Raw genomic sequence first — 18,356 nt, 5'->3', positions numbered from 1 at the left:
TCATACATGAAGCTACAGTTCTTGGTTGTATAGTAGGCCAACTCATCTCTACAGAATTTACTTGTCCAGGTTTCTATCTATAGATAATTGGTGTTACAAAACTTTTAGGTTTCGTTTTTGCTATTGCAAACAATATTACCCAAAATGTCCTTATGAAAGTCTCGTGGCACAAATATACAAGCCTGGAATGGAGCTGTGGGTTAAAATCCACTGAGTAATGCCAGATTGCTTTCAAAGGCCCATCATCAGCCCTCACACTTAGAAGCAGTGCACATGAGGATTCTAGTTCTACCCTACCGCACGCTCGCCAGCCTTTGCTGTGATTTACTAAGCAGGTGGATGAACAATGCCTGATTATTATGGTTTCATTCTGTAAAAGCGGGGAGTTTTCTCTTTCTAGTTTGAGTTAGAGTTACTCTTTAAATTATTGTAGAATTTGGTTTAAATTTTCCTCTCTGTGGACTGTTTTTTTCCCTACAATTTGGGAATATTGTGAGTTAAAATACACTCACCTGTATTTCTATATTAAGTCATGTTTGTGCTCATGACATAAAATAAACTTTCTTCTGATGCATTATTTTTTTTGTTGGAGCCCAATTCATCTAATCAATATTTTCTTAGGAGTTTTTTGATCTATGTTCACAAGTAGGGTTAATTTTTAACTATCCATTCTTGTGCTGATGCATTGTGATGTAGCTAGAGCCCTGTCTTTGTTATCTGACCTAGAATGTTAGATAGGCATTTCCTCTTAAGTCATTTAGACTTTGAATGCTCTTGACAAAAGTTTTTCACTATTGATTCAACTTTTGAAGGACTATAGGACTATTTATGCTATGTTTTATTCAATTATACTTTTATATTAATTTATTCTACTATATATATGCTCAATTTATTGAAAATTGGGTATCTTTACCTTTTATCATTTCCAACTCCAATTAGATATATGTAAATTTTGCACCAATATCGCTTAAATTCTTTCTTATTTTTCACTTTGATTTCTGTGCTATATTCTCTCTTTTTACATGGAGTTTTTTTCGTTCAGAACTTTCTTTCAAACATTTCTTTTCAGAAATTTCTGGCATGTTGTATAGAACCATTATTAACCTTAAGTGATTGTATCATTTAATTGAAGCATTTCTATTTGTTTAAATGTCTTAATTTCCAGGTTATTTTTATAGATTCTTGTTTCTTGGTTGTATCTTTTGTGCATTTATTGTATTTCCTTCAGCATGTTTTACTTGCTAAATCTTATATTTAACCTTTCAGTGTAGTTGGCTCTTTATTTTTTGTATAAATTTATTTCTACTTTTCCTTTAATTTTCCCATTTTGTTTTGTTTTCATTTTTTGTCTCTCAAGCTCATATACAGTTTATATAAGAAAAAAATCTTGAAGCCTGATGCAATGGACTAAGTGTCTGTGACCACATTCCCACTTTAGTCAAGTTGGTATGTTGGAATTCTAATTGCCAAGGGGATTGCATCCACAGGTGGGCCTTGTGGTAATTAGGTGATAACCCCATGGATGAGATTAGGACCTCCAAAAAAGGGAACTCCAAAAAGTACTCTAACCATTTGGGGTTTTTTGTTTTGTTTTGTTTGTTTTTCCTGGCACACGAGTCTACTAAAGTTGTAAGTATGGGAACATTCACTATAACTAAATATGCTGGCTTCTGCTACAAGCTTGACAATGGTGAGAAAAGAATTCAGTTGCTTTTACGCCATCATTATATTATACTTTATTGTATCAAAGGTAAGCAAGACACCTATTTGAATGCAACATCTGTCTTTCAAGCCAGGTAGCCTGCAGTTTGGTTTCTTCTGCTAAATGCTTAAGATTCTGTAATCTAGATCCATTTTACCATCTTTGACTTCAGGATTAATTTAAGATTTTGATTCTTCATATTTATCATAAATATGGACTGGAAAGCTTGGTCACATTCATGAGGAAGTTACTTGATTTTTTTTCACCTCACTTTATCCTTCCATCATCCTTTCCTGCTGTTGATAATGATAAATCAAATAGGCTAGAGATTTTTCAGGAGCTTTTCTCTTTTGAGATGGCCTTTTGTTGTTCCTCATCTTCAGTCAGATCCACCCTCCATCATAGCATCACACTTTGACTGCTTTCACATGCAAGAAATAATGTTCAGAAAATGAATATTTGGGAATGGATACTCTAAAGTAACCAATATCGCTGGCATTTGTTCAACTTCCTTGATCTTTTAGTGTGTCATCAATAAATCTAGAGGTACCTTTTAATATTTAACTTAATGTTTTAAGATAATTTGATGTCAGATTATTTGAAGACACCTACTCTTCTATATTGCCAAATTGGAACATTTTTGCTCAATATTATTTAACTCATCATATCATACAAACCTGTCCAACTGCAGGAATAATTGCATAGTAAATGCATAAACAAAAGAGAATTGTTTCAGTGTGACATTTCATTTTTAGGTTTTATGAACTTACAGAGGGAATACTTAATTTTAAACCAAATACATTTTGAATAAGTAATAAATGCTATTTTTCAAAGTAGTTTGGAATTTACAAAGAAATTGATCAGGAAGTACAGATTGTAGCCTATATACCCTTTTCATATTACTAGTTTGCATTAGTATTTTAAATTTTCTATAATTTCTAAGTTAATAATGATGCATTATTATGAATTCAAGTCTACGGTCATGCTTCATACTTGGCATTGTACAAGTCTTTGGAGTTTGACAAATCCAGAATGTTGTGTATTCACCATCATAGTATCACAAGAAATGGTTACAACTGCCCTAAGATCACATTTGCTCAACTCTTTGCCCCTTCTTTCCTCTCAGCTCTTGTTAATCAATGGTCCTCGTGCTCTTCAGATTTGTCATTTACTTGATGCTTTCATGAACTCAAAAATTTGAGATTATTTTATTACTTTTTCTAAATCAAAGAGCAAATAATTCCCTTCCTTCTACTGATATAGCAGATATTTGAAACACTTGTACATATCTACACATTCCAAAGATTAACACTGCAAGAATAATTTGCATATAGAAGTGCATGCTCCAAAGACATGCTTGGGCTGCTTTATTTTCTCTAATACGTGCTTTTCTCTGAAGTATTGCAGTCTCATATATGAAAGGAAAAAGGAAATACCCAGAATCTAGATGGTAGGACAAAGCTAGAACACACGGAATGGTCAAGTAGTGAGAATACGAACTTAAAAAAAAAAAAAAAACCAACACAAAAAAAAAAAAACAAAAACAAATCATATACAATACCATCTTTTTTTTTTTTTTTTTTTTTTTTTTTTTTGCGTGATCAAACCACATTAGTCTGGAAGGAATCCACATCTTTTCATTTTCTGTGGAAACAAAAATAGAAACCCTTTTCCCCAGTAACTTGTCCTTCAACTTAAATTTTGGAGTAAAAGCATTTTTTAATTTAATTTATTATTTTACATGTCCATCCCAGTTCCCTGTTAAGTTTTGGAATGAATTGTGGTATTCACCCAATAAACAACTATAGAGTTTTCAGGTGTGGTTGGCTATGGGCCCTATGAGATATTTTCCCCACTACTGTCCTAAAGCACTGTAATTTCAATATTAACCATTTAACTACTATTGGATGGAAGTCAAAACAGTCACTTTCTAAATGATCCATATAATTATATGGTTGCAATTTTTTTGTTTTAATAACACTACATGAAAACAAGTGAAAATGGCTTTCTAGCTTTTTAGTACCTCTCACTTCCTATGGAGTTGCTGATTATTTTGCATTTAAGAATGAGACCGATGACAATGGGCCCCATACTGGTACCCGATGAGTAGGAAAGGAAGATTGATGTCCAGAAAACAAGTGATGCAAGGTTCTCAGAAATGACCTTTGTCCTAGTCAATGTCAACAGCATGTTGTAGTTCATTTCATTGTAGGAAACTCAAAATATCCTAGACAAGGTCACAGTTAGTTGTATTGTTAAGTAGTCTAAACAGTATTTTCTATGACTTAATCGGGGCTATAATGACCATTTTCACAATAGAATTCTAAAACAAGCCCGTGTGCCATGTGTTTCATCCTGAATGCTCCTAGAAATTGGGAATGCAGTGATGAAATTCCCATCGAGCAAATCAAATTTCATGCATTTCTCCAGCAGAGGTAGAGAGGTCCCAGATTGATTCAAGCTCAGTTTTACCTTTGAGAATAAAAGAAACATCCCATAAAATGCCAAATTTAGATTGGATAGTAAAATGTCAGAGGAAACAATGGAATGAAGCTAATCTTTGATCTCGGTCCAAATTGCTCCTTTTACCTCCAGGCTTTGTTTCCACTCACATGCTGTCCATCTGATCCCTGGAGTCAGAGATGGCAGCAGCTGAACTTGAGTGGTTATGTGTGGGCAAAACACCAAGTCCAGCAAAGAAATAAAAATTTTAGCAATTCCCTTTCCAATCGAAGTCAGCAATTCAGGAAGAAACTCCCAGTCTTATTATCCCCAATAATTCTGTGTTTATTTTAGCTGCACATGTATGAAGCATGGAAATGGCAGCTGAACAGTCACAAATGACAAGATATCACTTTTCAGGATAGGAGAGTTTTAGTATAAGCCAGGCCTGGGCATGTGTCTATGTATCTGTTTGATTAGAGGCTAGGTAGCCTCACACACACAACTTCATGTCATCATGTAACTTCTAGATTCACAAACAACATTAAAACTTTTCTCAGTTTTCACAGCCTGCGGTGTTAAAAACTTATCCTCAAGAAAAATAGGGCCCTGCGTGTGAGGGCTGATGGGTTGAGTACTCAGCTGAAGAAACTTGCTTGTATAACACAAGGCATAGTGGCTTTAAATAAGAAGAAACTACAGAAATGGATTGGAGTCCCAAATATACTTGTAGTTTTGGAATATTGGATCTAAAACTACAGAACCGAGGGAGTAAGAACTATGTGGACATGCCCAGATATTGATACCAGGTAACTGGAAACCGTCCTTAACAGTTCTTCTGTTACCTCTAGTTTCTTCTGTTGAATTGAGTGAGAGACATAGTGTATGTATGTGTTTGTGTTTTCCAAGGCAGCTTTGACACCATTTCTTTTGAGGTAATCTTGTAGACTAAGGCATTATTTAATACTGCCATGATTATAGTGTTTAAAAAACATTTGGCCATATATTACATTATATTACTAGATTGTACACATTATAGACTATATGTATCCTGGTTGTTGTTGCTGTTAGAAAGAATTTACATAGTATGGAATTATAAATGCCGGAGTGAAGGTACAAGGAAACAAATCATTTCTCATGATAACCAAACACAGCTGGATTAGTTATTGTTCTCAACATTGACAGAATACCTGACAGACTCTCATTAAGGGAAGAAGGATTCACTCTGGTTCATGGTTCAGGAGCACAGTCCATCACAGCGTATAGGCAGTGTGGTAGGAGTGGCTAACACGAGGCAGCTGTGTATGTGTGCAGACTGTCAAGAAGCAGAGAATTGCCACAAGACTAGCAAACCCATGACCCTTTATGCTCTCATCTCCCTATGTCTGCCCACTAGGACCCATGTCCAGAGGGTTCCACAACCTTCCTAAACAACGTCATACCCTGAGACCAAGTATGCAAACTCATGAACCTGTGGGAAATACTTCTCACTTTGTCTGCAATAGCTGAACTGGAAAACTACACAGAAACCCAGACATGATTGCTGCGGAGATTTGGAGAAACATTTTAAATTTAAAATCCTGTTCAGTTCTGTTGATTTAGTAAAAGAAATTGCACTTTTTCTCCTTAAAAAGTATCAAATGAGCTGTAAATAGGGGAAAACTTTGAATTATCAATTTCAGGGAGATTTCCTGACATGCTGTGAGTCTTTGCTCTGCCAAAGAAGTCATTTTGTGTTAGCACTCTCAGGATTTCAGAAAAGTTGCTTTAAATGAAAAGTTGCTTTTAGAGATCTCAACGATTAAATCCTAAATTCGTAATTAATAGCTAAGTAATAGGCCACCAAACAAGCCAATGCTCTAGTTGGCACAGCTCCAAACCTTCACTTTAGGGCTTCCAAATCACTCTCAAAGAGTAGAGGGAACAAGGAGAAACCGTTAAAGCTAGCTTTATTTTAAATTTTTTAACAGAAAATCATTTTGAAAACTAAATATGTATATTCATTGTAGATCATTTGGTAAATGGTAAAAATATTAAATGTCATTGTATGGCAATGTAATATATGAAAAGCATGCCATATGCTATTACATATTATATAAATATTTGCCTCTCATTTAATAAATAAGTTAATTAAAGAAGATCAATAGAACAACTTTACATAATAACAAACCCACAGTTCCATTAACTGATGATAATCAATTCTACTTTTATGCATTTCATTGTTGCTTATTTCATAAACAAAAGACAATGTTGTTAGAGTGTTTTAAACTTACATGTTAAAATATCACATCCTCAATGTCCTTTTAAATACGTCAATATACCAGCCAATAATATTTTATGTAGTTGCTATTTTATATCAGATTAATAGTACATTTCTATCATGTATAATAAAAAATAGTCATCATATGGTGACTCCTGAGTTGTGCATTGTTAAGGATAGGTTTCTAAACTAGGCTACGGAACAGCTATAAAGGCTGAAGCATTTAGAGCAAAGTAACAATGGCATGTAGTTAGTATTTTCTGTTTGGTGATACATGATGTAAACAACTTCAATATTCTTCTAAGAACTCAAAGATGTCTGGGATCTTCCCTAACAGTTTGTTTTTAATATGAAATTGCAAATGGCACTGGAAGTCAAACCTAAGGGAAAGCTATCACAGGCTTAAGATGTAGTTCTTTCCAATCTGCAGTTTAGTTCCAATTTCTATCTTGCTATCCTGCCATAAAGTAATAATGAGTTGAAAATCACCAGGCAAATCCCAAGGAAATATACCTGTGCCATGACTGATTTGATTACATAAAGTAATTAATATTCTTAGACAAGTCATTTCACTTGTACTTACAAGGCTCCAACTTTGCTGACATCCATCTCCCGTTCACTACATGTCTTAGGCATTGTTTTCCATGTTAGTTCTACAAATATATAAAGGAGAAAACCCAAACCAAAAGAGCTACTACAGCTAACTTTCCCCCACTTCCTACACTGCCATTAATCACAGGCACTAGAGTGAAAGTCAGAAGTGGTAAGGGTTTCTTGAAATATTTGCACTTATTATTTTATGATTCCTATCATTTTTGTGACTCCTTATTGCTAAATAACACAGTACCAATATGGTCATTTATTGATAGATGAATTTCATTGGGGTCTGAAAATTTTTTAAACAGTTCAATGCATGTTACATACAGAAAAAAAAAAAATCAGAGGGACCAAATGTTTTTGCCCAAATCGATTTGAAATTTAATGTTGCAAATCAGCTGTCTGTCTCTATAGTTTTATCCATAAGAGTCACTGAAGAATGTTTTTATCGTGAAGTCTAATTATAAAAACTGTGGCCTTCCCCCCCACCAAGTCCCTTGGTCATTAAGTTACCATGTTGTTTTTAGAAAAATATAGTCAAACTGCTGTTGTGAGAGAGGCTGGGGTAGCATGTGGCAGTCTCATGTACTGTGAGGCTCTCAAGCAGGGCTTCAAAGCAGAATCTGATTGTGCAGATGGGAGGAATGCGTGCCACAAAAATACCTTTTTAAGACTCACGGTGCTGTAATTCATATGGTAGGCACTTGTGATTCGTTCCTGATGATGTTGGGATCATTTAACTCACAAAACCATTGTCGCTACTATAAAATCCTTTCATCTGTAGCCAAGAAGTTCTATGTCATGTAAATGAAAAAAATTTCATTAAAGTATCACCTTAATAATGGGTAAAGATATATTTTTTTCTGGTCATGTTTAAAATGTAAATCTATGGACATATTCTAAAGATTCATTTCATGTTAAGATCTTTACTTATTTGATGTCCCAGGACTCTTTCCAAGTTCATTGAAACCGGAAATCAATTTTAGAATAAATATGGAGATTATTATCATCAAATCTTTCAGCTGGCTTACTCCAAGCTGCCCTATAAATATTACATATGTTTTAAAGAAGGTATTTCAAATACAGTAAAAATCCTTTTACGCTTCTAGTTGGTGATGCTCTGGGAAGTAAATACATTTCTATTCTTAGTACCTTTGGAAAGAAAACAAATATGTGTACTGGATTTTATGCAAAGTCTGAAACAATGGAATATTTTACTCTTTTATTACTGAATAATAAATTAATATTTGTCTTCTCAAAAATAAGAATGGTGAGAAACTTTGACTGGCATTTTTACTACACACTAACCCATCCATCCATGAGCTAGACAAACATTTGTCTTTTACTGTAGGAATATCTACTGAAGCCTTTAGTTTTTTCACATAAATCTGATATGCCAAGTGCACACATGATGATAAAAATTCTGCTTAAAACTCTGGTCTCACTCAAAGCTATAACTAAATAGTATTTATTCTACTTCACAGGTTTGAATTGAACATATAGTCAAAAGACATTGCAAAACTATAAGCAGACTATAGAGTGCAAAGCCTGAAAGTGTAGGGCCCTGGTGTTTGTGCCGTTTTGTTATTTTGTTTGCAGTATTGCAGGTTTAACTGAGTGCCTTTCACATACTGAGTAAGCATTTCACCACTAAGATACATGCATAGGTCTTTCACTTCTAATAATGAGTTTTTAATTTTGTAATTTCAGATTTAGAAATCAAGATTATGTATAACCCAGTTTTTCATTTTAACACTAAGAAAACTAGACACTAAAAGTCAATTATGAAGGCAAGCAGCCAGCAACAGAACTAGAATTGGATCCTTATCCCCAAGGAGCACATTTCTCACTGTTCCTTGCCAACAGCACTTATATCAATACTGGTCATGTTCTCCTATAAGACTTTCATCTCAAAGGAAAAAAAATGGTCTCTTTATCTATAGATATATTTATCTCTTCTCCTCCTTCTCTTCTTCTCCTTACTCCTCTTCAGATCTTATTCGTCCTTCCCTTCATCTTCTTCCTCATTTCCTCTTTTTCTTCCTCTTCCCACTCTTCTTTGTTTACAAATTGTTGCTATGTTAAGTGCAAACAAACCAGAAACACAGAAGCATATAACTCAATTCCCATTAAAATATGCAAGTGTAAAACCAGCTAGGGGAAAAATACCCTAGGAAAACACCCTACTAGACACTGACTTTTGTCAAACCCCAATTGCAACTTAATTTTCCAATCACTAGCTTTTATTGCTATTTCCAATAATTAATCATATACATGGGGTCTATCCTTGCATTGATACCCCTACACATAAGTGACCAAGTGACAATGAACAAAATTAGATCTGGTTCATGCTAAGCAATGATGATGCTATTATGGTAGTTTTAATGGCTCAGATGGAACCAGCAATTCCTTAGCTCATCTCTAAGAGTAACTATGGTAATGCTAGAGTTCTGACTTCCAGGAACAAAAATATTAGTCTTATCCACAGACAAATATCAGCTGACATAGAGAAAGATGAGTATCTCAAAATAAATAAAGGGACTCGAGGTCTAATAAAGAATGTAAGTGCATACAGAGGATACTTGCTTAAGTTTCCATTTCTAACATGACAGTAGGAGTGCTGTTTGGCTCATCTGAGATGACACATGCAACATGAATCACTCAGCTCATGGCAAGCAGGGCAGTATAAATTACTAGCATTGGTTTATCTAAGCCCGAGGACTGGTTCATGGTTTCAAAGCCCTTCTAGATAAATAGGTGATATCTTCTAAATGGCAAAATTATCTTAATTTATAATGGGGTTCTTTTAGTAAACTTAGCTCTAAGATCACTCAGGCCAACACAGGATCACATGCATTCCATACCCAGAGAACAAAGTATGGAATGCATTGATAAACTTGGTAAAAAAGGAGCCTGCATTAACAAACAGTCCTCTTTGAACACAATCTTGCAAATATAAATTGCCAAGACCCAAGCACTGGTCTGAAATTCAGTGTAGAATTGGGTCAGAGTACGTGCTCAGTATAGGTTCCTGAGAGCTGCTCATTTGGAATTAGCATATCCAAGTCTACACAATTACACTTCTATTACACACTGCAGTAGGTAGTGTCTGCAGAATATCCCACAACACTGATCTTATAGTATCCTTCCTTTTGGGCATCATATGTAAACAGCATGAACTGGTGATTCAGGGAATGGCAGATATTATTTTTTGTTTTGTTTCTTTCTGTTTCACTGCAGAGTATCAAAGAGTTATTTGAGACACCATTGATGGTGAAGAGAAGGGTGCTGTAAAGATCCAACCATTTTAACCAAAAGCTCACTAGTTAGTCAGAGAAGAAGTTTAAAAGATTTGAAGCATAAAAATGCATGGAGAAGGATTTGAAAATTGAGGAAAACATGTAGGAGGAATTTTGGGGGCTAGCCACCCACATTTGTAGCACCATGGGGCTGAGTTTTGCCTAGAAACCTGAGCTTGGAAGAGGATTCTTCCCTGGAGCCTTCTGATTATAGCCCAATCTGACTTGATACGAAGTTTGTGAAACCCAGGACCAAGAACATAGTTGAGTCTGTACAGACTGCTGATCAACAGAACTCTGAGATAAGAAATGTAAGCACTGACTTTCCAAACTTTTTTCACTATACTAGAGGCTAAGAAACACAAGCGCTCCCACTGTGTTTCATGAAATGAGTTGAGAATATAGAGAAATGACAATGAAGGTAGCTATAATACTCAGTGTTGCTAAAATGCTTGTCCTGTACAAGTTCTTGGGTACAGTTCTTTCATTCAGTCTTCATGCTGACCTCATTAAGCAGCTATGAAAAACACTGTATGTGGTTTTCTATGGAGGAGCAAATAAAGAATTGAGGATGTGTTGGGAATTCTCACAATGGCACAGAAATGGGAAGTAGAATAGAGGCTCACATCAAACTTTCTGACTTTGGAATGTAAAGTCTTCACTATTGAATAAACGTCCTCTTTAAAATGAAAAGTGCAAACAGCCTCTAAAATTTTAAATACACACAAACACAAGCACTATGTTTAATTTTTCACTGGGAATAAGATAACCACTGCCTGAAACAATTAACCCATTAGCTCTGTGAAGGTGGACAACTGGAAGAAAATACAATTATGATGTTTTCTGTTGTAAAGAGATTCCATGAAGTCATGTTGCCCTACCCACCCATTTTTTGCCATGGCCCTGAACCAAGCCATTATCTACAGGTCACTTTGTGATAAAGAACACAGAGCAATACTCCTGGACAGGCATTAGTTCATGGAGAAGAGGAGACCATTATCAAGCTTAGAAACATACTGACTTCTGGGCTGTCATAAGGCTCTGCTAAAACGACATCCTTACTGCAGCAAGGTGACTGCTGCAAAGTCTATCTAACACACCTTTTCCTTGATGAGGTTTCAGTTGGCTAAGATGGCACATAAAGTAGAAAACCCTGGATTCTGAGATAACAGACATGCTAGCAGAAAAATCTGGGCTTAGTACACAGCATGGTGAGTTCAACATTTTAACTGTTCGTCACATTTTCAGGGTCAAGTTCAAGTCATTCCAGATACAATTTCATCTTCTCTTCCCACATTCAGCCACACCAACTGTTAACTTGCCCATAGTTGTTATATTGTTTGATGAAAAGACTTGAATCAACTAGTAGCCCATACTTCAAGCTTCTACTTATGAATCTCCCATCCATCTTTAAATTAAATTGCAATAAATTCCCTGTGCTATCTGTGCAATCTTCACACCCATGTCTTTTCTTTGTAGCTCTTTATGTGTCTACCAGTCATGAGTCTCTAAACTTCTGGAGTTTGGGGTCAAGTCTTAGCACCTACCCCAGGGCTGGGCAAGCACAATACATAGTAGTTAAATTATTGATGATTAACCTACTAAGCATTGCCTGACTGTGCAATGATGGTTGATGTTTCTATAGAGTTCATGACAGAATGGTTTCCCTACATTTAGTGTGTTTGATAAATTTTGAAAATGGGAATATTTTGCCCTTTTTTTAATTTAATTTTTTTATTTAATTTATTATTTTATATGTCGATCCCAGTTCCCCCTACCTCCCTCCCTTTTACACTCTCTGCCCCCTCACATGCACCCTGACCACCCTCCCCTCCCATCCCCCTACTCAATTCCACATGTAGGGCAATGCCATTCAGGTGGGGTCATGTAGATCTGACAGGTCATTTGAAGTAGGGACTAGGACTTCTCTCCTGTCTCTAGGTTAAGGCAGTATCCCTCCATGGGGGATGTGTTTGCAAGGTTCTTTTGTGCACAAGGGGTACATCCTGGTTCCACTGTCTGAGGTCCCTTAGACTTCTCAGTCCTTCTGGCTGAGACCCATATTCAGGGGGCCTGAGTCAGTCCCATGCTGGCTTCCCAGTCTGGGGGCCCATTAGCTCCTCCTTGTTCAGGTCAGCTGTTCTCTGTTTCTGCAACCTGGTCTTGTCCTCTCTCTCTGCATCTGGATTCTAGTTCAACTCAGTGTTTAGGTATGGGTGTGTGCTTCTGTTTCCAACAGGTATTAGATGAGGGCTCCATGGATAAGTTAGTTGTTGATCTCACTATCCGGGAAGGGCATTTATGGTGGCCTTTCCACAGTTGCTCAAATTACAAGATCACCCTTGTTTTAGAGTTGAAAAATCAAGAAGTTAAGCACATTGTTCAAGGGGAAACAACAAAGGTAGAATGTGAAGTCTCGGACTCTGGGAACACTGCTTTAGCTACAGCTCCCATTTTGCAATTTAGGATCCATAATTACAGCTTTCTCTCTCTCTCTCTCTCTCTCTCTCTCTCTCTCTCTCTCTCTGTGAGTGTGTGTGTGTGTGTATGTGTGTGTGTGTGCACTGTGCACATGAGTGTTCAGATAAATGTGGTGGCAGTGTATATGTATGCATGATGCATGTGTGTATATAGTGCATGCAGGTAGAGTCAGAGGCAAATGTTGAGTGTCATTCCCAGGAGCTCTTTGTTTATTTGTTTGTTTATTCGCTGTTTTTCAGAACAGGTTTCTCACTGGCATGAACACCTCACTAAACAGACAGTGTTGACTTGCCAGGCAGTTCTAGGGTTTGCCTCCTTCATCCTTCCCAGTGCTGTGACTCTAATTCTACACCACCTCTTCTGACTTTTTAAAGTAATGATTCTGAGGGTCAAACTCGGCTCTTCTTACAAGCATTTTAATGATAAAGGTATATTTCCAATCCTATTTTCTATAAGAATGTTTTTAAAAGGTATTGTTGAAATGTAGGTAGACATTTTTCCCCCTCAGGGATTGAGCATGGGGAATGGAGGATAAAAAGTATTCAAACCAAAGAAACCCAATATCCCAAAGAGAAAAATCTATCCTTTCTCATCTTAGACTGTTAGTAACATAAGCCCACAACACAAGGAGTTCCATTGATTTAGTTTCACATAGGGTGAAAATTAGAACACTGTTTTCAAGGACACTTATTCAAACAACTGTGAGGAATCCATTCATGGAAGGAATATTTGTTGAGGACTGATTATATGCTTGAGTACCTTGCTAGGCAATCATAATAGACTGTGGGCCAAGCAAAGGAAGTATTTGCCTCATAGTTTATAAGTTAAAGCTTGTCTGAGGTAATAAAATCAGACACCATGTTACATTGTCTCATCTAAGTAACATATAACCTACCAGTGGGAGAATAAGAATTAAAAAATGTTGCTCATCCTATCAGCCAGGTCAGTTAATGGCCAGACTGTGGTGACATTTTTCAGTTAGCTGCAGTACTTTCCTTCAAACCACTTTACTAAATTCAAAGTCTGCTACTTTCAAAGTGCCAATCTTTTCTGACTAAAATTCCTCATACATCTTGTGCCTGTTTTCAATTATACTAATAAACATTGAGAAATAATCTACTTGGAGTATTTTGTGTGTTTTTGTTTGTTTGTTTGATATACCACCCCACTCCCTCAAAATCATCTCTTCTCATTCTTTTTAAGCTAACCCTCAGATCTAAGTTTACATTCCAATTTCAGTACTGCATTCACTCATGGCAGTACCCCAACTGGGGTCACATACTACCATTTGCAATGGACAGTTCATAACAGTATATCCATGGTAGTCTGCTCTATCTTTCCTGTAGTAACTGAATAATAGTAACTCTGAAAAATACCCATACAACATTATTTATTTCTTCCTTTGAAAGAGAAATCATCAGAAATGTCACTGTTGAGTCTCATCACACATGGTCTTCATGAACAGGTGATAATTCATCTTCAGAATGTCAGGAAAGTATCAGCTATATTACTAAGGTTTTGGGAATGGTAGTGAAGAAAAAAAAGTTAAATTATTCCCTCTACACCATATGCTGATGTATGTCTCTTTGCCAAAAGCATTCTTTGGAACTGCATTTCCCAAATGACCTTGGTTTTTAATTTCAATACCCAAATACCTGATTTTAAAAGATAAGTATCTACCCTTGAGGCAAAGCTGATGATTTCTTATTTTTCCTTCCTTAAAAAAAGAGCTTAGGAACCCTCTAAATTGTAGGTTTCAAGCAACCATTTAATTTAGATTAAATTAGACAGCAATTGTATGTTAAATAAATATGAAATGGCCCTGGATATTTTTTAGAGATCAAGAACTCTGTAATATATAGGCTACTATTACATATTCGTTATTGCTAATTTCAAAAATAAATAGCCATTTAATTGAAATACTTAAGGAACATTTGCAAAGGAAAGCACAACACTTAGAAAGCCTTGAGAGAATCTAATAAGCCCAACAAAGTCGTTATAAAAACAAAGCTCAGTCCAGACCCTAACAGGGAGTAGAAAATGTACCATGTAAACATGGCTGGAATTCTTCCTATAGCATCTTTATAAATGCTTGGTTCAGCCATTCAATATGGACAAACTAAAGACTTAGCTTCAAATATTGATTATACAAGTGATTTTGTTCTATTTTAAGCCATTTCCCTTTGTCCTTTTTCTTTTCTCTTTAGATAAAATAATGATAACTGAAAATAGGAAGTCCCTCTAATATACTATACACATCAGAGGTTTTAACAAAACTATCATAATTTGAAGAAGTGTAAATATTGCCAAGCACCTTGTCCCAGACTTGTAATTCACACTGTTTTATGCTTTTCCACATTGGAGGTATGGAATGTGAGGATGGCTCATTCTAAGAGGTGTTACGACACAAGTTATGGCTACTTTGTGAATAAAGTTACATAAATGTTATATAAGATGCCATAAAACTTGCACAATGTGACAGATGTAATATTCCATGAAGTACGGCAACAGTGCAGTTCAAATACTTTCAAACACTTTGAAATCTGAAAGAAAGATGATGAGACTATAGAGTGAACGTTGAGAGAGTGAAGAAGTGACCAGACTCAGGATGGGTAGATCAAAGATAAAGAAAACTTGTCAGGACTTCGGTGACTGGCTGGGTATGTGCTAAAATAAAGAAATAATCATTAAAATGGGGAGGTCACAAGTATCTCTCAACAAGAGTCTGTAATAAGATTAGGCAATTGAATTTCACACCAAAGCTGCTCCCAGATGCTCTAGGCTGGAATACAGGTGGAGATGCAGCAGGGTGAGTTGCTATTGTATCTAATGGCCCTTGAGAACATCAGTTCATATTTTCAAACATACTGAAAATTTCATATTCTGAGTATTAACAAACACATCTAGAAGATGGAAAATGTTGGAATTTTATTTAGATGAGATTATCAACATTTTTTAAATCAAACAAAAGTACAATAGTTACTAGAAACAAAAATAACAAACAGTGTTTGAAATTGTTGAATTAGTCATAGATGACTACAGAAATGTAAAATGACTGTTATGGGAATTCAGCTTCATCATAACTACTACATCTCAAGATCTGTGTAACTCTTCACCATTATTCTCAGAGACAGACAAATTCATTAAGGAGAAAATATTTTTTTAAGAGACACCAAGCTGTGCTCCACCAGCTGCTTAAAGTCTCTCAAGACATTTGTCCACTGTTATTTTCTAAAAATTGTTAGCTTCTAGAAAAGATTATTTGACCTTCACTCACAGTCAGGATAGAGCCACAGACTGACATTGGGTAACAATGACCAACAATTACATAGACTACAATCTACTGAGCTCCAGGGATGAAGGAGGCCTCTCAGACCAGCTAGATAATCTGACCTGTCAATTCTTTTGTTTTTTGTTTTGTTCTTCTCAATGAATCAAAACCAAGTGTTGCACTAAATCAGTCTTTCTTAAAGAGGAGGTTAGCCTCTTGATTAATAAAAATCACATGGCAGCATCTTAAAATTCAGTTTTGAATCCCATCCTGGACAAAGCACAACTTGAATACAAACCTCTGGGAGGCCCAGAATACATCTAAAATTTATCCTGCTGAGGCCAAGTCCTTCTGTGCTCCTGCACAGCTTGGAGAGTCATCTTTGAAGGCCTTGTCTACACATGCCATCTGGGATCAGTGTTTGGTATCTTTCATATATCTGTAGTAGTTTAGAGTTTAAGCCAACTAAGAAAGAAAGTAGAAAAATCCAAACAGAGCTAACCCAGTTTTGTCTTACTAATAAAATACACAGGCATACATGATAATAGCAGAGTGTACCCCCTGCCCATTGGTATTTCCTCACACTAGCTGCATGCAAGCCTCCTCCAGTTATTGCCTTATCCTTCCCCCTTAGCCACACTAACTATATTTCTGAGTAGCCCTGGCACTACTCATCAGGGTGAGTAGGTCATTGTTACCCAGCTACGGACTTGAGGGCTTCATCCCGATATTGAAATGTCTCTAGGTGTAAGGATCGAATTGTAGAAAAGAATCAGAGTTCTGTGCATGTATGTTAGATGGAGTGGTAAAGCATCTCCCCTTTTCTGTTAAGGAGAATTCTGAGTCCTGCCTTCTAGACATTATAGTATTGAAGGAAATGATTTATTCATATTTAAGACCAAACTTGATCACTATGTAAGACAGTCATATTGTGAATTATGAAAAACAAAATGCTGATAGACAGGAAAACCTTCTATAATTGTAAAAAGTCTTCAGATAATGGTAATCTATCTTCTATAAACAATACCCCCAAGTGATAAAGTGCCTCTGTGTTCATAAAATGAACATTTTTCTGTAATCACATTGAATTTTGCCAATTACTAGGCCCTTAAATTAATCATACTTTTTTAACTGCAATATTTGTTGATGAAACTTCTATGTTGTGTTATGGCTTCTCTACCTTAGACTTAAACAAGCAGATAATTTGAATAGAGGCTATGAGACAGGATCAAAAAGGAGGTCACAGACAGTGTTGGGCCAACCAGAGAAGTACATTGCAAAAGGCAAGATGCTTTAAAAAATTAGGCCACTGGAATTAAACCAAAGTTGTTTTTTTTTTAAACAAGAAAAAAGAAGTCTGAATTTTAATACACAAGGGAACGCATGTGTCCAGGATAAATCACTATTGGATTTAGCTGATTCAAGAAAATTCTTTGACTCTATAGAAGTTTTGTTTCTGGTCACAACAACAGAGGTGACAATTTATAAAAATATATAGTCAAGGTGCTGGTGTTTCATATATATCCAAGAACATATTCATCCTTTAGTAGGGCATGATCAGGTCATAGGCATGAAGAACAATGTAACATGCTTGTTTAGTAGCTTAATTAAGGACAAATTTCAGAGATTACTTTAGAAAGCCTAGCATTCTTTTAAAGATTATTTGATTTATTATTATGTGTATATGTACATCATACATATGCATAAAAGTACACATGCGTGTGCCTGGGTCATGATGACAATTGTTAGAGGCCATTCCATCTCTTCCAACGTGGGATCCAGGAATCTAATTCATGTCATCAGGCTTGCCTGGAAAACAATTTTACCTACTTAGACACCTTTTCCAGACCAACCTGGAGTTCTTATATTTATTAGAGCATATGTTGAAACTATACATAATTATATAAGTATCCCAATTTGAGAGCATTAAACCATAGGATATATCTTGAATGACATATCTTATTAACATTTGAATTCTCTTGGTTTAAAAATCTCTGCTCAACAAATCTTGTGCCACCATATCTTCGGATTTCCTTTAGCTGTATCTTCCTTCCTGATGTGGTTGTGGAGGCCTCTTCCTTCTCCCTACTGAGAGTCATTACTGTTTAAGTACAAGGCTCTCTTCATCCCCCTGCTCTCCCTTTAGAAGCACACCCCATCAATGAATTTTTCCACTGCCACACTTATGTCCCACTTCACTAAGGCAAACATTGAACTCTCCATCTTCTCCTTCATTCCTGTCCTAGATTTTGTCTTCAGTCACACATTGACAGTGGGGGATTTCTTTGTAGACCAATTACATGA

At 36.0% G+C, this 18,356-nt stretch overlaps 1 protein-coding gene across 1 annotated transcript in view; it reads right to left on the bottom strand.

The window, feature by feature from the left end:
* Hdac9 (histone deacetylase 9) overlaps positions 1–18,356 on the bottom strand; it is a 757,858-nt gene that overhangs the window by 50,002 nt on the left and 689,500 nt on the right. The gene's annotated exons all lie outside the window — the stretch shown is intronic.

Source organism: Phodopus roborovskii, unplaced genomic scaffold (assembly GCF_943737965.1).
Source record: "Phodopus roborovskii unplaced genomic scaffold, PHOROB, whole genome shotgun sequence".
In the NCBI taxonomy this organism is placed as follows: domain Eukaryota; kingdom Metazoa; phylum Chordata; class Mammalia; order Rodentia; family Cricetidae; genus Phodopus; species Phodopus roborovskii.
This window is presented reverse-complemented; position numbering and strand designations above follow the sequence as displayed.